We start from the raw sequence: 16,669 nt of genomic DNA on the forward strand, positions 1-16,669 counted from the left end.
GGGCTAGCTGCATGAATACCAGGACCCACTCAGCTGGTACGGGGTATGGAGGGGGAAAGCCACTTATTGGGCTGGGTGCTGTGTGCTGTGGCAGACCCAAGGGCAGGGGCTCCCTCTCTGCCCCTTGCATCAGCCAGGGCTGGGTAGGATCACAGCCATGCCTCTCACAGTGCCTTGGGTCACAGAATCATCCCTCAACTGCATGTCCTTCCCGTCTCCATGTATAGTTAAGATCAGCTTAAAAGAGAGGTGATTTCTTTCTCTCTCTTTTAGGACAGAGGTATAATCTCCATAATAATCTGGCAAATTTATTCTTTCAATTTTATTTTTTCAACTTCTATTTTTTGCAATGGTATTTTTGCCTACGCTGGACGATTCTGCTCATATTCTTGTGGATTTTATCCTTTATGTTTATAAACATTTTCAGCTTCTTCATTTAAAATTGCTATATGCAAAATTCGGGGTATTATTCTTCCATTTCTGTTTTTCTTAAAACACAAAACATTGCTCTGGTAGAGCAATACAAACATTAAATCCTAGAGCAGTCTGTTATTTCCTCCTCCAGAATTAGATATTTTTGCCAGAATTTCAGCTGTTGTGATAGAAACAGTTCCTTCTGAGACTGATGAGACTTACTCGTGTGCCTTGAAAAGGAGGGGAGAGAGAAGAGGGCATGGTGACATCAGACTTCAGCTTTTAAAACCAATAACATTTTTATCAGCTGTCTTCTAAACTGATGCTCTAGCATGGATTGGTGAACAGATATTTCTAGTCTTACATTTTCTAGCTCAGTGAATTTCAGTACAGAGGAGAACACAAACTTGGTCTCACACAAGAATCAGGATGGACAGAAAGAAAATGATTTGTAAAACTGTCCCCACCCCCAGGTTTCTGGGAATAAAGCCTTTGTCGTTATTGTTCAGCAGAAGTGGCAGTAGCTTACCTGGATGTGACAGCTTAGCTATATTTCCTTAATTAAAGCAGTTAAAATGTTTTTTTCAGGAAGTGCCAGTGTGCCTGAGATATGTGTTTGGAGGGTATAAAAAACAGCTTTCCCGAGGATGCTTTTTTGAGGAATGTTTATAACCGGCTCTCCAGGTATACTTCCCTTCTCAAGACATCCTATTTTTTTTTTCTGTTATCACTGGCCATTCACCATGATGACTGATAACAACGTAAAAACAAATAGTTATTTAACCATTAAAAAAAACCTTTCAAAACAAGCCTTGAAGAATTGCTCACTTTGTATGAGCAGGGATAGGATTTTGCCAGGCTGTCAGGGCCAGAAATAATCTGCTTCCCTCTCTGCTGGAAGGACATAGCAATAGCTCCTGGGGAAGGACGTTGTGTGTGTTTGTCTGCTCAAAGCTACCGCTTCAGATATGAGCCAAGCTGACACCGCTTGAAGGTAACCCTCAGGTAACATCCAGGACCATACTTGATTTTTGGGCTCAGTCCTACTCTCTTTGGGCAACAAAAATATGCTCCCCTTCCTTGCTTGACACTCATTGCTCAGCCAAGATGTGAAGGATTCAGACTCTGATTTAAGCACGTGCATGAATCCATCATCCTCAAACACAAAAATCAGCAGGATGTAGCATATATTTAGCTACAATTTAAAGGCAGAACAATAATTAGCCTTTGCTGCATCACTGTCCTGAAAAGGGATACTAAGAGCTCACTTGTCAAAAATGATGAGACGAGCTGGGAACAGCCATGGGACTTCCCAGGGCATCAGGAACAATGTGAAATGCGGGATCATCAGTGGGGCACTTTCTAGAACAAGGGACTTTCCACTTTGTCTCCGCACCTCCTGCAGGGTTTCTCTTCCTTCTCTCCCCTTAAATTAGCCAGCTGGAGCCTAGTGACCTCCACATATTGTCCAGAAAGTTTCTTTCATTTTTATCTAAAACTTCCAGGGTTGGCATTGTATCATTCAAGCTCTTTAATGAGAACTACCAAGTCAAGTACCCTTTGGAAGGCTACGTATATTACCCTTCTCAGTGAAACTTGTATTTTTCTTAAGAAAGGCAACACCTGTTTGAGATCTATTTTTTTTCCATAAAACCATGTTTTCTGACATGACATCACCTTTCATCACTTCTTTTAGCTGCATCCTGTATCAGCTGCTTCATTATTTTTCCCTGGATTGATGTCGAGCTGAGAAGACTATAATTATCCAGGTCATCTCATTCATCCCTGTTAAATATTGACGCTAAATATTTAATGTTAAACACTGATACTAATGGGTGAAATGCAGAATTTATGAATGTACCCGGTTCGTGGCCCTAGAGCAGGCCGGGCAGTCTCGCAGCCCTCCCTGCAGCCTGCAGCAAAGAACCAGGGACCCGTGTAGGGAGAAGTCAGGGGCTTGCAAGGGGAGCTGGCTCCCGTGTAAACCCCCTCAGTCCCTGTTAACCATTCTGCACACGTGCTGGCTTTTTGTTTTGACAGGAACTGAAAACTCTTTAGGAGTCATAACAACGGTGTCATTATTCCCAGATGAATCCATGGCTGTCTGTGGCGTTTCCTGGTTTCAGGCACTTCTACTGAAATTTGGAGCAGAAGGCAGATTCCTTTCTGATCAGTGTCCCTGTGTGATAAATGTAGGGCTATTCATCAGCGGTGTTAGGAGACAGTTCATGAGTGAAGCAGCTGTAGTTACATCTATTTGGAAAGTGAAATCAGGTCCCATAGGTATCTATGTGTGGATGAAAAATAGCCAAGGGGTTTGTTGTAAGGTTTTCTCCTTTCGCATTTCCAGGTGTGTGCGTGTGAAGTGTCTGGCATCACCAAACAGGTGTTCTTCACTTCCCTGCCCTGTTTTTATTAGTATGTTTTTACTCTGATTGCTCTTTCGGTGGCTATCCTGCCTGTTAGCCCAATTAAGTCAGTACTGAATCAGAAGGTCTGCTATCACCAGGTTGACCTATATCAGCCGGTTGTATTACTTTAATTTCTTCACATGACCTCTTGCTCTTGCATGACAGCCTTCTAGTATGTGGATGTTTTGTAGTGGAAAGGTGCTGAGAGAGGAAGAAAAAATTGCCACTCACCTAGAATGTGAATCATAAAAAGCTTTCCTAGAGCTGTCTGTTCTTAATTTCCTGTGCTGGGTCTGTTAGCAGCATTTCTGGTGAAAAGCCAATATGATGTGTTGCAGTTTCAAAACAAATGCCTCTTTATCCAGTAAGGTTGTGTGTTCTTTCAGCTTTCCAAGCAATTCTACTAGGAAAGAAAAGAAAATCAAATGTCATTCTTCTCTTCTTTTTTGCTTTCATATTATTTTCCTCACTGTTGGAAGCAGAAAAAAAAGCTTAAAAAGTCTTAACGCTTACAAAATAATAATAGTAATAGTATTATATAGAGATATCTTGCCTGTAAATCAGTGGTGACAGTCAACTTGGAGTCCCAGGGAAAAAACGTGCAAATGGCTTTATTGAAAATCAATGTGCATTTGTAAGTGAGGATTGTTTTTTAAATCCTTTGTGTTCATTGCTGGTTTTATAGCGATGACACTTGCAGTGAATGCTGCACCTTTGTTTCCAAGAGTTAGTCTGAAAGTGCTAGAGCAGGCAGCTGAATTTCCTCCCCTATTTTCTTTTTCCACCTGCACAAACCGGCATTGTGCTTGAGTAAAAGGAACCTGCCTGACAAATGCCTTTGTAGATTACAATATTGCATAAAGTACAGGCACGGCAGACAAAGCCCAGCAGGACGTCATTCACTGGGCATGGCTGGCAGCCACCTCCCCGTGCCCCGTGGTGCATCGCACTAGCAGAGGACATAGCGTAAAGCAGGAAAGTGAGAAGGAAGCCTGGTGCCTGAGCTGCTGAGACACTTGCTCTATTTCCACGCATGTGACACTTCTCACATGGTGGTGGCAGCAAGTTTTGCAGCAGCACTTTAAGCCATTGCTGTCTCTGGTTGTTTGTTTTATGCAAAAAGAGAACAATATGGGGTGGCCTAGTGAGATCTGGCACAGCTGAAACGGACATCAAAGGATTTATGCTAAAACACAGTCTGAGGTGGGAGAGCTGAGGTGTTGGCATTTGAGCTCTGCTCTGATCCTGTTGCAGAGACAACAGCTTCCCACCCAGGGGTGGTAAGAAGCAGGTGGAACGGGCAGTCGTGCTGAACTGCTGCAGCTGTGTGCTCAGGGGCACCCACCACAGCCCAAGGCCCTGGTGGCACCAGGTGTCAGAGGAGTAATTTAGGGATGGCATGGCTGAGTAGGTTTGCAGGTTTGTAGAGGCTCTGGGTATTTCCGGTGTTGCAGCTCCTAAGGCTGGATCTTCTAAGGAAAAGTAGGTCATTTATTGCTTCCAATTCAGTTTTGTATTTGTGTATTTCAGCTGTTTATTGGACAATGATTGTCCAGTAATTTCCACTTTGTTCTGTGGTGGTTTCTGTTGTCTTCTAACCAAAATCTTGCCTGTCCCAGGGTCAAAGTAGAACTGATCTGTTACCATGCTGTTCAAACCTGATGATCTGACTTTCAATTTTGGATAATATATTGCTTTAGCTTTCCCTTCTTTCCTGTCCAAAACCATTTTTTTTTCCTGCTTTTCAATGACACTTCCATGAACCATAACTATTTTATTTTTAGTTTATGCAATCTGGTGGACTTTCAAGGTTGTTTTTCCTCAATCAGGATCTCTGCTGTATAGTTATTCCACTGACATGTATGTTATAAACTTCAGTTTTCCTGTGCCTGTCTATAGGCTACATATGTATGGGTGCAAATGCTAAATTATAGAACTGCTGTGATCAGGTTGTGTGCTCCGGGCAGTTGCCAACTGAGCCAAGCTAAGAAGCGCTTCTGGAAACCGAGTAATAGAAATTGAGGAAAAAACATTTCATCTAGGGAGTGTGGTAGTAGTCTGTCAAGAAAAAGGAACGATCCAACCTTTCTAAAAGATATGAAAACTCTGTCCATCTTAAGACTGCAGACTAAAACAGAGAGTGTTGTGCTTATTTGATTTTTGCCTGATTGTCTAAGTAGTCTCTCATATATGCCATAAATCTACTTCAACATTTTTGCACGTGTATAATATTACTTTATCTGTTTTTTCATCTAGTCTTTACTACTCTGTGTTAAAAGTATAGTTGAATACAAACCTGTAAACTAAGTTAAAACACCTGTTTCACCATCTGAATTACACTATGATGTATTAGTCCTAGGTAATATTTTTCCTGTTTTCTTGCGTGTTAGTACATTTATATGTTATGTATTGTGCACAGAAATGCTTTCCTGGGTTGTGATCTGATAAAATAAGACAAAAAAGTAAAGCAAAATGTTTAATAAAATGACTGAGGGCAAGACAAGTCAATTTAATCTGAGTAATTTTACATATAAAATGGTAGCTTTCTGTGGGCACAGTGAAATTTCTCCAGAATTTCTGAGAAGAAAGGTAAAAAACACACTGCTTTTCACCTAGTACATGAAACATAAAATACATTCTCAAAGCAGGCTATTGTTAATTACATTCCACGTTCTACGCGGTGACTGAAAAGTGTATCATCTGCTGCTTAAAGAAAAGATTTTGGAAATTGTATTCTTTAGCTTCAGCAATAGCTCTATCAGCAAAGGAAATCTCTTTGAAAAGACAAGGGAATGAGAGAGAAAACAAAAAGAGATATAATCCTTGAAATGATATGTTGGAATCATATTCTAGCTGCTTAAAAATATATGATTTCTAATAAAGGGAAAAAATCAGAACAAGTTTTCATGATCTACAGTTAAAGATATCACAGCTCATTAGCACCTCTTCTCAAAGAGGAATGAATTAAGGAAGGCAGACTTGTTTACCAAAGTGATGGATGTGGTATAAAAATACAGGGAAGAGGAAACCTACCAAAACACAGTGAATGTGACCTACATTGGCTTTCAGGCCATACAAAGAAGGTAGAAAGCTTCACGTAATAGGACTGTTGAGCGTGCCTGTGTGTTTGTAAATATATTGTTTCTCACTCAATGTACTGGAATGAATTGGTGCTAAGGATTTAGCTGATGGTTCTGTAGCTACCACTTCACCAAACAGGGAAACTTTCAAAAGCTCCTTTGTGGCTGATAGTGAGTCCCATTTGATAATTGGCAGGACTTTGGATATATCTGTTCTGCATGATGCAATTACTTAAGCTAGCTGTAAATTAGGTAGATAAAATACCCAATCTTGACTGCAATAGATGAGACGCAAAAAAAAAAAAAAAAAAGGCATATGTGGAGAGCTACTTCATCCTGCTGGGCAAACAAAATGGTGCTTCTTTTATGAGTTAGCTGCTCTCTAGATATACCTATAGCCTCCGTAACCACTTAGTACTTCTGAAAGTTTTTCCGCTACACTCATCAGTCATTTTATATGCTTTATAAAGCTATGCAATGGCTGTTTAATTATGCAAAGTGAAGGTATAATTAAATTTCACTGGAACTATAGGGATTTGAATATGATGAAATAAAATGGGTTTAGTTTTACAGGCTCAGTGAGCCACAGAGGAATTGCAAAGCCTTTTGATTTTCTTTTTTCATATCTATAATTCTCTCCAGGGGAATGGTGAGTTTGGGCCCAAGGTGGCTCTCTGTCTTTGTGACGGTGTAGATGTAAACTCATGAAAGTTGGATGTTTCCAAGCACAACTCAAAGATGAGATTTGTTTTTCTCTAGAAAAGCTGCCTGGGCTGTTAATACACACATCTGGAAGTTCTTGAAACCTGGTATTGAGGACATTAGTAAAAGCCAGATAAAGAGTCAAAATAAGCAAATCTACGATACAACTTTCAAAAACAGCAGCATGAAACTGGGTGGCTAGGCAACGTTATACACTGAGGCCACATGCTTCTTCAGTTGTGAGGGCTGCAAGCTCAGCTGTTCTGAAAAAACAGGCTGCTTGCTTAAAAATGGGTTTGAGGAGGTTGGCTTCACCCTGGTATTTGGAGATCTGAATCCCTCCTTCAGCCTCCCACAGGGTAGTAATTCACTTGTGCTTTCCTCTTTCTGATTTAAGACCCATTTTGGAGAGGACAAATTGAAAACAGCATGGGTTTAAAATTTGAGTTAAATATTAGTTGGGTTATTGTTGCTTTTCAAACAACGGCAAGAAGTCTGGGGAGGGAAAAATAGCTGAGAGGGGAGGGAAGTGTGGTGGAAGTGCAGCACTCCTCATTTGGCCCGGGCTGTCCTGAGCGGTGGCTGGTGAAGGTGTGCTGGGAGATGCTGGCTTTCCTCTGTGCTTTCAGCGACAGTATTATAATCTTTAAATAAACAGAGGGGAGGAGGAGATGTTTTGTGCAATTATGAGTCAGCATCGCATCCAAAATCTGTGACACTACCGCATCCTATTGCAAAAGTGTTGCAAAACTGTATTGTGTGCAATTTGTACTGCACAGGTGTAAGGACGACCTTATAATTTAGGTCATGACTCTTGATTTTTATGGCTTGGTCTGTTTTTTAACTGTTGAATCTGAAGTTTTCAACCTGGTGTCTGACTTGAATTCTTCATTTAAAAATTTTTTTTTTTTTAACTTCAAGAAAGTTTGACTGTAATTCAGCTATTTCTAGAATGCACCTCAACTTTAAGATCCCTGGACAAGCGTCTTTTAAGCAAAAGACTTTGCAGAGTCATTTTATTGAGGAGAAGTGTTATCCTCAAACCTTAAAAAGGACATTTAAAAAATGTCCTAAATCCAGTAAAAAATTTGGAGTCAGAGGCCTTGTTTTACCTCACAAACCTCCCAGGGTTAACAGTAGTGTGTGTTGAGAGGCCGGCCTGCGTGTGGTGCCTCAATGAGGTGAGGGGCTCCTGAATGGCAGTCTGCTTATAGGATTATGGATTTTCTCCTTACAGCTCTAAATAATACATCTAGAATTTGTTTTTATCTGGATGTATTCACAAAGCCCCTGTAATCATATAAGCAAGTGCTCTGGAGCGGGTCTCTTGCAACACTTGTGGGAGGAATCCCAACTCTGAGAGCTGGCTCCTCGGGTCTCAGGGGGTGTTGACCACCTTGTTACGGAGCAGCTGTAGTATGTTAACCATTTTCTGATTGCCTAGTTTAAGCCAAGATCAAATGATTACATATGGATGTACTCTGTAGTTTACTTTGGACTTGAAATTGTATATAAAAACAAACAAAAAAACCAAGACTTGCAAGGGACAGGTGAAGCTGAAATATCTTTGCAGAGGAAAAGGTGCTGTGTCTGAGGTAAACAATTTTTCCCATACATTCTGCAACATTTGAGATAGCTGGCTGTTGCTCTTTAGTCTACAAGAAGAATGAGAAAACTAAAAACTAAGAAAATACATTTTGAAGCAGAAGTAATATGAGATTACAAGCAAATCAAGTACTCTAAACAATGCAGCAGATGTATTTGCCACCTTCCTGCTTATAACTAAATAATTTGTGAGAGGAGTAACAAAAAACAGAAATGCCAAAGGGAAGGGGTGTTGGGGAGAGAAAGAGAAACAACTTCTTTCAGAAAACACAGGTATTTCCTTATTCTAGGTATCATGATGATTTTAAATTAACGAGAATATCGGAGTGTGGTATGGCCACAAATTAGGTAGTTTGGGATGTTTGATGTGACAGCCAGCTGCTTCAAGAGCTATTCAAAATGGCAGCAGGGCTTTCTGCTATTCTGGCACTTCACTCTGCAGTATATTATCCCCACAGGTCTTCCCAAACTTTAATGTGTTGACCTGCATGTCAAGAGGGAAAACAACAACAAAACCAACCAACCAAACAAAAAAACCCCACAAAAACAGATGTTTTTAATTGTCAGTGTCCTTGCAATGAGTTCACCTGAATTTCATATTTGATACTACAGTCCTAGTCCTACATTTAATGCTTAAACTTCCATACACTCACCTTCCTTCGTGACTGCCTTAGTTTTTTTTTTCTACTCTTTATGAGAATACCTTGAGTAACAGCAAGAATAGCTGCTGAATCGAACATTTAAAATAATTTCTGTCACCTTGCTAGTAAATCCAACATGCTCCGCAGTTCTTTTACCTTTTCGGAAATGTGATGTTATCTCATAACTTGAGCTAGCATATACAATAAAACTGATGATATTTTCTGCCATGTGATTAAACTGGGTGAAAAAAACTCTTTGGGGCTTGTGTATGCATGAGCTAAAATTCCTGCAGGGAGCTTATGGCCAAGCTTGCAGATGACTAAATTGATTTGTTTTCAGAAGTGCTGAATGAGTAGATAGTAAGACTTCCCACCTGGTTCTTGCTTGTCTGATTATTATTTTTTTTAATATATTTAAAAATATACATATTTTTTTTTTTCTAGAATGCGGAGCAGGTCCTTATTAATGTTTTCTTCTCTCTCTGGGCAAGCTGAGGGTGACCTTACAAAAGACTCGTCTTTCATTTCTATGAAAAGAGCTTGTCTACCAAGGAAATAACTTGGCTTGAAGAATTGTGATTGTATTTAAATGAGACTCCACAGGAGAACTAAAAAGAAATATTTAAAGCAGAATAAGTACAAGCTATTGAACTTAAAACCATAATAAAAATGGTTTGTCTGCAACACTTTTCATTCATACTGCCCAAATATGCTTGTTACAATGCTGTATATTTGTGTAGGTGAAATCTGCAGACTGGCATAGGCAAGGGAGTTGGTCTTGCCTCGTCCCTTTACCCCACCAGCATTTTTCTGGTGCCCTTGTTTGTGTTATGCCTTGTGAAAGGGAGTAGAAAACTTGTGGTAGTGCTGGTTACAGGGTGAGATGAGAGAACTCGTTCTGTAGTGTTGGAGAATGTGCTGGGGTACAGAGAACCCGAATGGTTTATGTTTTGTGTTAGAAGTGTCTTACAGGGTGGAAACCAGAATCAGCAGTGGGCAAGGTACCTGCTCTTTTCTATGCTCTCTGAAGAAAGAAAAATCAATGATAAGCTCTGGTACATACATTTAATAGAATATGGACTGAGATGTTTGATGACATGAAAACATATCTTTTTAAAGTCAGAATGCATTTCTGGTTTTGCTGGTGGGTACCACTAAAGGCTTTATACTAATGCTGTTATTGGGGGCAGCTGCATTATAGCACTATTTACTTATTTATTCACTGTAGTGACAGTTGCATTTCATGTAGCAGCTGCTGAAGCCAAGACTATTCAGCAAGGGCAAAATGTGATAAAACTTCAATGAGGTTTTCTTGTGTGATATTAAGTTTTAATTTTTTGTAAAGGAACCAATATTTTTTCTGGCTACTTTCAAACTCTTCTGTAGTATTATCAAAGAATTTCAATAGCTACTAGTTAGCAACATCAAATTCACTTTATTGCATTTGTCTGCCTTATGTGTATATCTATTCTGGTGTGTGTGTATGCAACTAGCTTTATAAATGCTGAATGTATAAAAGCCATTAGTAGGATAGAAACAGCTCACCCTATGTTCTGAACACTTCCAACTTTTTGTAATTCCTTCTAGTGAAGTAAGGGCTTAGCCCCTGGGCAGAGGGTGGAGAAAACCCCAGTGTAGTATGCAAATGATTGAGGAAACTTGACACATACAGAAAATGGTTCTCTGCTATGGAAGGCTTATTGATTGCTTCTAAATTTTAACTAAGTATTGGATGGGGAAAGGGCAAGTTCTGCCTTGGAAGATACCAATAAGATGCTTGGGTTAGTGCAAATGTGACTGGAATCTCTGCTGTTTCAGGGTTTTTATTCTGCTGTTATTCATGCAAGGTGCTTTGGTGTAGTGATTTCTGTTTTGCTGGAAACTGGATCAGACTTTTAAAGTGGCTTTTCCTTCCTTCTTTTTCTTTTTCTTTTCTCTTTTTTTTCTTTTTTTTTTCTTTTTTTGTACTGCTTTTATGGGAAGTCCTGGGCTTTATTCCTCTTGGCAGATGTACTCTTTTGAGTAGATCCAGTGCATTTAGTCACCAGTTTAAAAAAAAAAAAAAAAAAGTCTGCATTCAGCCTGTCTGGGGAGAGCCTGCAATGAAGTAGCCAAGTATGTGCGTGCATTGGGTTGTGGTGGCTGGCTCCAGCGTCAGGTCTGCTGCATGGTTGCAGAGAAGCTGGTGGTGCTGGGTGCCAGTTTGTATTTGGGCACAGGCTGCAGGTTAGAGCTTGGACACTTCGTTGTCTAGTCCTCATCTGTGTGAGGAGTTTAGCTGCTGCCCAGCAATGAATGGCACTTAAAAGGAAAGGTTGTGAGGTCCATTTCTGTGAATGACAAGTCACTTAATTTATTTTAAAGCTGATGCTAATTCCTCTATTTATATTAGATACTACTTTTCATCTCTTAACTCTGTAGGAGAGTTTCCATAACTTCTGATGAACTACCAGCAGCAGCCACTGCAAGCACCAGGTGACATTTCCAAGGTGATAGACTCTATACGTATAACTAAGCCCTGCCATAGGCTGCTGCCAAAGACTTTCCAGGTGTGTTCACTGTGGAGCCATGGCAGCTCTGAGAGGACGAGCTTTTGATCTAGGATTCATTGCTCCTCACAAAGAACGGGGGCAGAGTTGATACTTGGATTTCACATGTCAAAGGTCCTTGAAAAGCAGTGGTGTTTTGTCTTCAGTACATGTGATGTCCATAGGACACCAGTGAAGTGACCAAAGTAGATACTAATGCACTGTCTCAATATAATTGCCCTCTCACATCTCATTTTGCACCAGCCGTTACATAGCTGTAGCAATGGAAAACAAGCTGCTATATATAACTGTTTTTAATATACATTAGTAACAGACATATGTTTTATGTGCTTAGCTGTAATTAACACTTTTCCAAATTTACAATATCCAGTTTCTGTGTTTATTTTTGTACAACAGATTTAATGCTATATTCATGGAACTAGTTGGGTATTTTTCAATAAAGCAAATATCAGAAAGTGGCGATTTGTTGAAACCCAAAGTTTCTCAGAGAATATGGCATTTTCTATGAAATGATTTCTGGAGAAACCATGGGCATGACTTCAGCATGGGTTTTGGTCTGAGGATGAAAGAGACCACTACCCGGGTCTGTGGGAAGCTGAAAGTGTGCTGGTATGAAACGCGCCCCATCTGGGAGTTGATTCCTGGTGAATCTTGTCTGTTTGGCTCAGTTATGTCCCAACAGGGAATGCGGAAGCATTAAATCCAACTTAAATAGAACCCACATAGGTGTAATCATAGAAAAAATTTATTAAACTTCTGCAGGTAGTAAAAAACCCTCTGAACTCTTGCTGGTTTCATGATACAACCAGCACTGAGTGCTGCAGGCAGTGCTGAGTGTGTGCAGCCCATCCCTGGTTGCACGGAAAGGTCCCAGCTGCTGCTCCTTCAGCTTGGGTGGGCTTCAGCAGCCCCTGCATGGACCTGCGCCCCTCAGCAGGGTGTGAGCTCTACCGCTGGGTCTGAGCAGGCTTCTTCTGGGCCAGGAGTCAGGGCTGGAATAAGCAATGATGCCTTCTGCCAGGGTCTTTGAAGATACTCAGGGGAAATGTCCTCCAACAAAAAAACTTAGGTTCATTTAACTCCTTTTGAGCTTTGGATATCAAATGTAAAATGCTGGGCCTGCTTGCCCTCGCTCATGCTGGTTGCAAAGGGCATAAATTTGCAGGAGCTAGTGAGAAGTCTGCCAAGCCCATTTCTCCACCTGAAGGGTTATAGCATAAAAGGGCACTAAAACCTTGTGCTTGCAGGAAGTTGGACAGTGACAGGGATGGGCTGATCTTCCTCAACTACAGGGTTACCATCTTTATTCTCCAATTCAAAAAGCTGTCAGATTGTTTTCCAATGGAGAAATCTCTTAGAAACAACAAGACAACTCCTCCAAGACCAAATACCTTCTGGAAGAGCTAACACTTGATGTGGTTGGGCTGCCTGGGGCATTCAGAAAGGTATTTGTTTCTTTCACTGGATTATGGGGCGGTATTGCTTCTTTTCATGCTTCTGCTGAGCTCTCCTTTAGGACTGGCAGTTCCCCTTTCTGATGCCCCAGGCTTATAAAACAACAAAAAGTTGTTTGGGTCCCCACATCTTTAGCCATATTCTGTGCATCTGCTTGTTCCTAAACGGTAAAGAAAGCCTCAACATCTCACTTCTGGCTCCTCCACTTGTTGTAGAAGTCCAGTAAAACGATACTGTATTCTCTGCCAGTACTGCATCTCTATTTATTTATTTATTTTGTTGTACCTCTGAGCTGTATTTCTTTGAAACTAGATGCTACGGTTTCCACCGTTACCTTTCCTACATAGGGTCTGACTTTGAAATGCACATTTTCACTATGGTGAAACCATCTGCTCTGTGTGGGGAATTAGCATTACTAGGCATAATGTTTCTTTGTAGCTATCTAGAAATGTGCCCAAATAGTGCAATGTAACCAGACACAATAAGATTTAAATGCCTGTTCAATGCACAGAGCTGTGGTAAGGCCATTTTCACATCATTTTGCATTGGATTACATTATGTTGTATTGAATTCCATTTCAGGTTTGTTTGCTGGTATCATACAGGACCTGCTATTGTTATCACCTCAGATGCATGTGTTTTTAATGATAATATTCTGAGATTCAGATATATTTGAATTTACATAAACTGGACAATGAATGTGATAGATACAACTGCCTTGTATTCACTGCACAATGAAAGCATACATGTGGGTAGACACTACAAAGCAGTAAATTTGCTGTAAATCCACACTTAACCTCCCAGGTGGAACCTGTTTGCGTAGCTATATCTGAGGGTTGTCACGACTTAGAATAATAATAGTTATAGTTGTTCTTTTCATAAATCCACAGCATTTGTCGGTCTCTGAGCTTGCTGTATACATTTTTTCACAATTGCTATCTATCTCTAAAGTTTCTTTCTTTCTCCTTGTACAGAACGTGTCACATACAAACCAGGTTGCATTCTTTTCATACAGTATTGAATTACATATCCATGGGCATCATAATAAAAAAAAATAATCTTTTTTTTCTTTTCTGATAGCTGGTAGCATTCTGTGCCTTTTTGTGCTTTAGCTCTGTTTCAAATACTAATTCCTAGCACATCATTTGTAGATTACCATAATCTGTAATATGCAGAAGTTAAAATTGAGGCAGAGAGGTTAACTTGCTGCAGATGTCAGTGGTATAGCCATAAGCATGAATTAATCATTGCAAGCATCCCTGTAGAACCATTAGTGTAGAATCCTGTTAGGCATCTGAAGTGTGGGATTTCCCAGCTCCCAAATCTCTAAGTTGTGCCACTAATCTCCATATTTTTTTTTCCTTTTTGTGTTTTTCTTGTGTCCCTGATGATGGCTGTTCATCTAGTGATGCATACTAAGCTGCTAGTTATGTTCCCATAATGTCAGAATATAAAAACTACTGATGTTGAAAATTGTGGGGATACCCTTCCCTTCCTCCCTCTTTCCTTTTTCCTGCCAGTCTAGTTGTAAATGATTGGTGTTGCAAGAAGGGAGAATGCCTTGCTGAAGAAATGGATACTGGAAAGCTGATAAGCTTCTAATGTCCTTTTACTTCCTGGCATGCTGTACGGGACCAGAAACCTGCTTTGAACACAATTTTTAATTTTATGAAGTGTTGTTGGCTGAGAAAAGACTGAGACCAAAATATTGGTTATAAAATGTCTCATTGCTATTTTTTATTCTGGCTGCTAGTGTCCTAAAAAAAGTGTCTATCTGACATGGGGCCTTGGTGTTCAGTGCAGAATTGTAGAGAAACCCAACTCCAGTCTCAGCATGCTGGGACAGCAAGCAGCTGTTTTCTTGTACGTGCTTGCCATCAAAGAGCAGATCCTTTCTCCATACCAGTGGATCAATGTGCTCTTTAAAAGTGCTTTCCATGTCAGAACTAATACATGATGGTGAAGAACAGGAATCTTCACCAAATCTGCCTGGATCAAGAAAAACAGATACTGTTGGCCTTGGTTTCTGACTCATTTTCCTTCCATAAAATTATTCTTGCAGGGAAAATTAAACCATCTTTTCTATTTATATTCTCCCCATTGACCCCTACCACAAACATCATAACCACTAGCAGGAGCATGATTTTGGCTAGAGAGTACTGCAAATGTTAAAGGTTCAGCTGGGCACCATGCTGAGATGTTAGACAGCATTTCTCTCCACCTCTGCAAAAGGAGGAACGTAAGTACAAAAATCCAGTGGGAATTAATGTTGTTGGGAGGAGTGGAAGGGTTTATAAGTCTTATAGGTGATAACAGCGAGTCATAGAATCATAGACATGTACATCTGCCATTTGAAAAAGCAAGTGAGGTACTCAGGAAAGAAAGATGTCTGTTGGAAGAGTTCCCATAATCATGTATCAAAATACATGTTGAAAATATTTTTGTGTCCAATAGAATGGCCTGCATCAGCTTTGTTCTTTTTATTTGAAATCAATAACAAAAGCTGCTTTTACTGGGCAGGTTTCTACAAAAGGATACTTCTTTCAGTATCTTTGTCATCCTTTGAAACTACGGAAACTTTTTCTCCTCTCTCCTTCTCCAGATCCTTTAAATACATTTGGGTCTGCATTGGACCTAAGCAGCATGAAGCATTTAGGCTTAGCATTTTGCTAGTAAGTCTGCAACTTTGAGGTGATGTTGGCTGGGTCAGAGCATGATTAAGTTCTGCTTTGGTTGCATCTCTTGGCTGTGAGTTGGTGTTAGAGCTGGTGAAGGGAAGCTTGGGTACTCCAAATGCGTTACTCTCTAGGGTCCCTGTAGGTAGCTTTTTGGGAAGTTGGTGCTGTGAACTGAATCATGGTTTCAAGCCTGTTTTGTGCAAGCTGCTGAAGGTGCATGCAATATGCTTGGGTTCTGTTCTCTTGTGGTAGATTCAGATGGGTACCATACAGCCAGGAGACTTTTATCCTGTTCTCCCCATTCCAGAGTGCTTTCCCTGCCCCACAATGACCCTTCTATTTTCCCCCATCCTCTGCTTCTCCAGAGCAGCGTTCCCATGCCTTGGGGAGGTTGGTGTGCATCCTGCAGAAGTTGAAGTTCTTCCAAAAGTGATTACCAGACTGACCAGAAGGTGCTGGATGTGTACCTGATAACTTTGGGCGTTTTGCTTTAATGTTTCAGCACCGAAGATAGTACTGAATTGTGTACAATTATTCAATTATTTTGTGTCTCTTGGCCATTTGTCTCAGGCTGGTGGTGTTTTTTTTTTTTTTTTTTTTTTTAGTCAGTTGTTGAGTCTAGCACCATGGCTGGCCACAAAATCCTCACATATCGATCACTATAAGTGGTCATGTTAGCTCTTGTGGCATGTAAAAGAACTCTTAATCCCATGGAGTCCCATTGACACTGAAGGCAGACGGAGGTAGGATACACAAGATGTGAGGCAAAGAAGAAAGAGAACATAATGTTATCTTTGTCAAACAAGATGGATCACTTCTATTTATTCCTAGAGATATGCAGGATTGCATTTAGGACTCTTATGAGAAGCAACCATTAAAGTCAATCCTGCTTTCCCCTAGACAATGGACAGACTGTCTCTGGGTGACAAAGACCCTCTGACAGGTATCAAAGCAAGTGAAGCTTGCTGTGTCACACTTTGCAGAAAATAAAATTGGGCTCATTCTATAAATCTCCTTCTCTAACCCTTTTTGGTTTTTCTTCTGCACACATCAGAGGATGTGATTGTTATTAGATATGTTTGTTTGCCATGTCAGTTGAGTGAAAAGTTTTACTCTGATGCTGCAGCTTGTTTCA

The 16,669-nt window shown here is 40.4% G+C and overlaps 1 long non-coding RNA gene across 1 annotated transcript in view; it reads left to right on the plus strand.

Moving 5' to 3' along the window:
• The first annotated feature begins 4,109 nt into the window (after positions 1–4,109).
• LOC121074114 overlaps positions 4,110–16,669 on the plus strand; it is an 84,376-nt gene continuing 71,816 nt past the window's right edge. Inside the window, exon 1 of the long non-coding RNA XR_005822137.1 lies at positions 4,110–4,307. This is a non-coding gene — a long non-coding RNA (uncharacterized LOC121074114). The remainder of the gene's footprint in view (positions 4,308–16,669) is intronic.

The sequence above is a fragment of the Cygnus olor genome, chromosome 8 (genome assembly GCF_009769625.2).
Source record: "Cygnus olor isolate bCygOlo1 chromosome 8, bCygOlo1.pri.v2, whole genome shotgun sequence".
Taxonomy (NCBI): Eukaryota; Metazoa; Chordata; class Aves; order Anseriformes; family Anatidae; genus Cygnus; species Cygnus olor.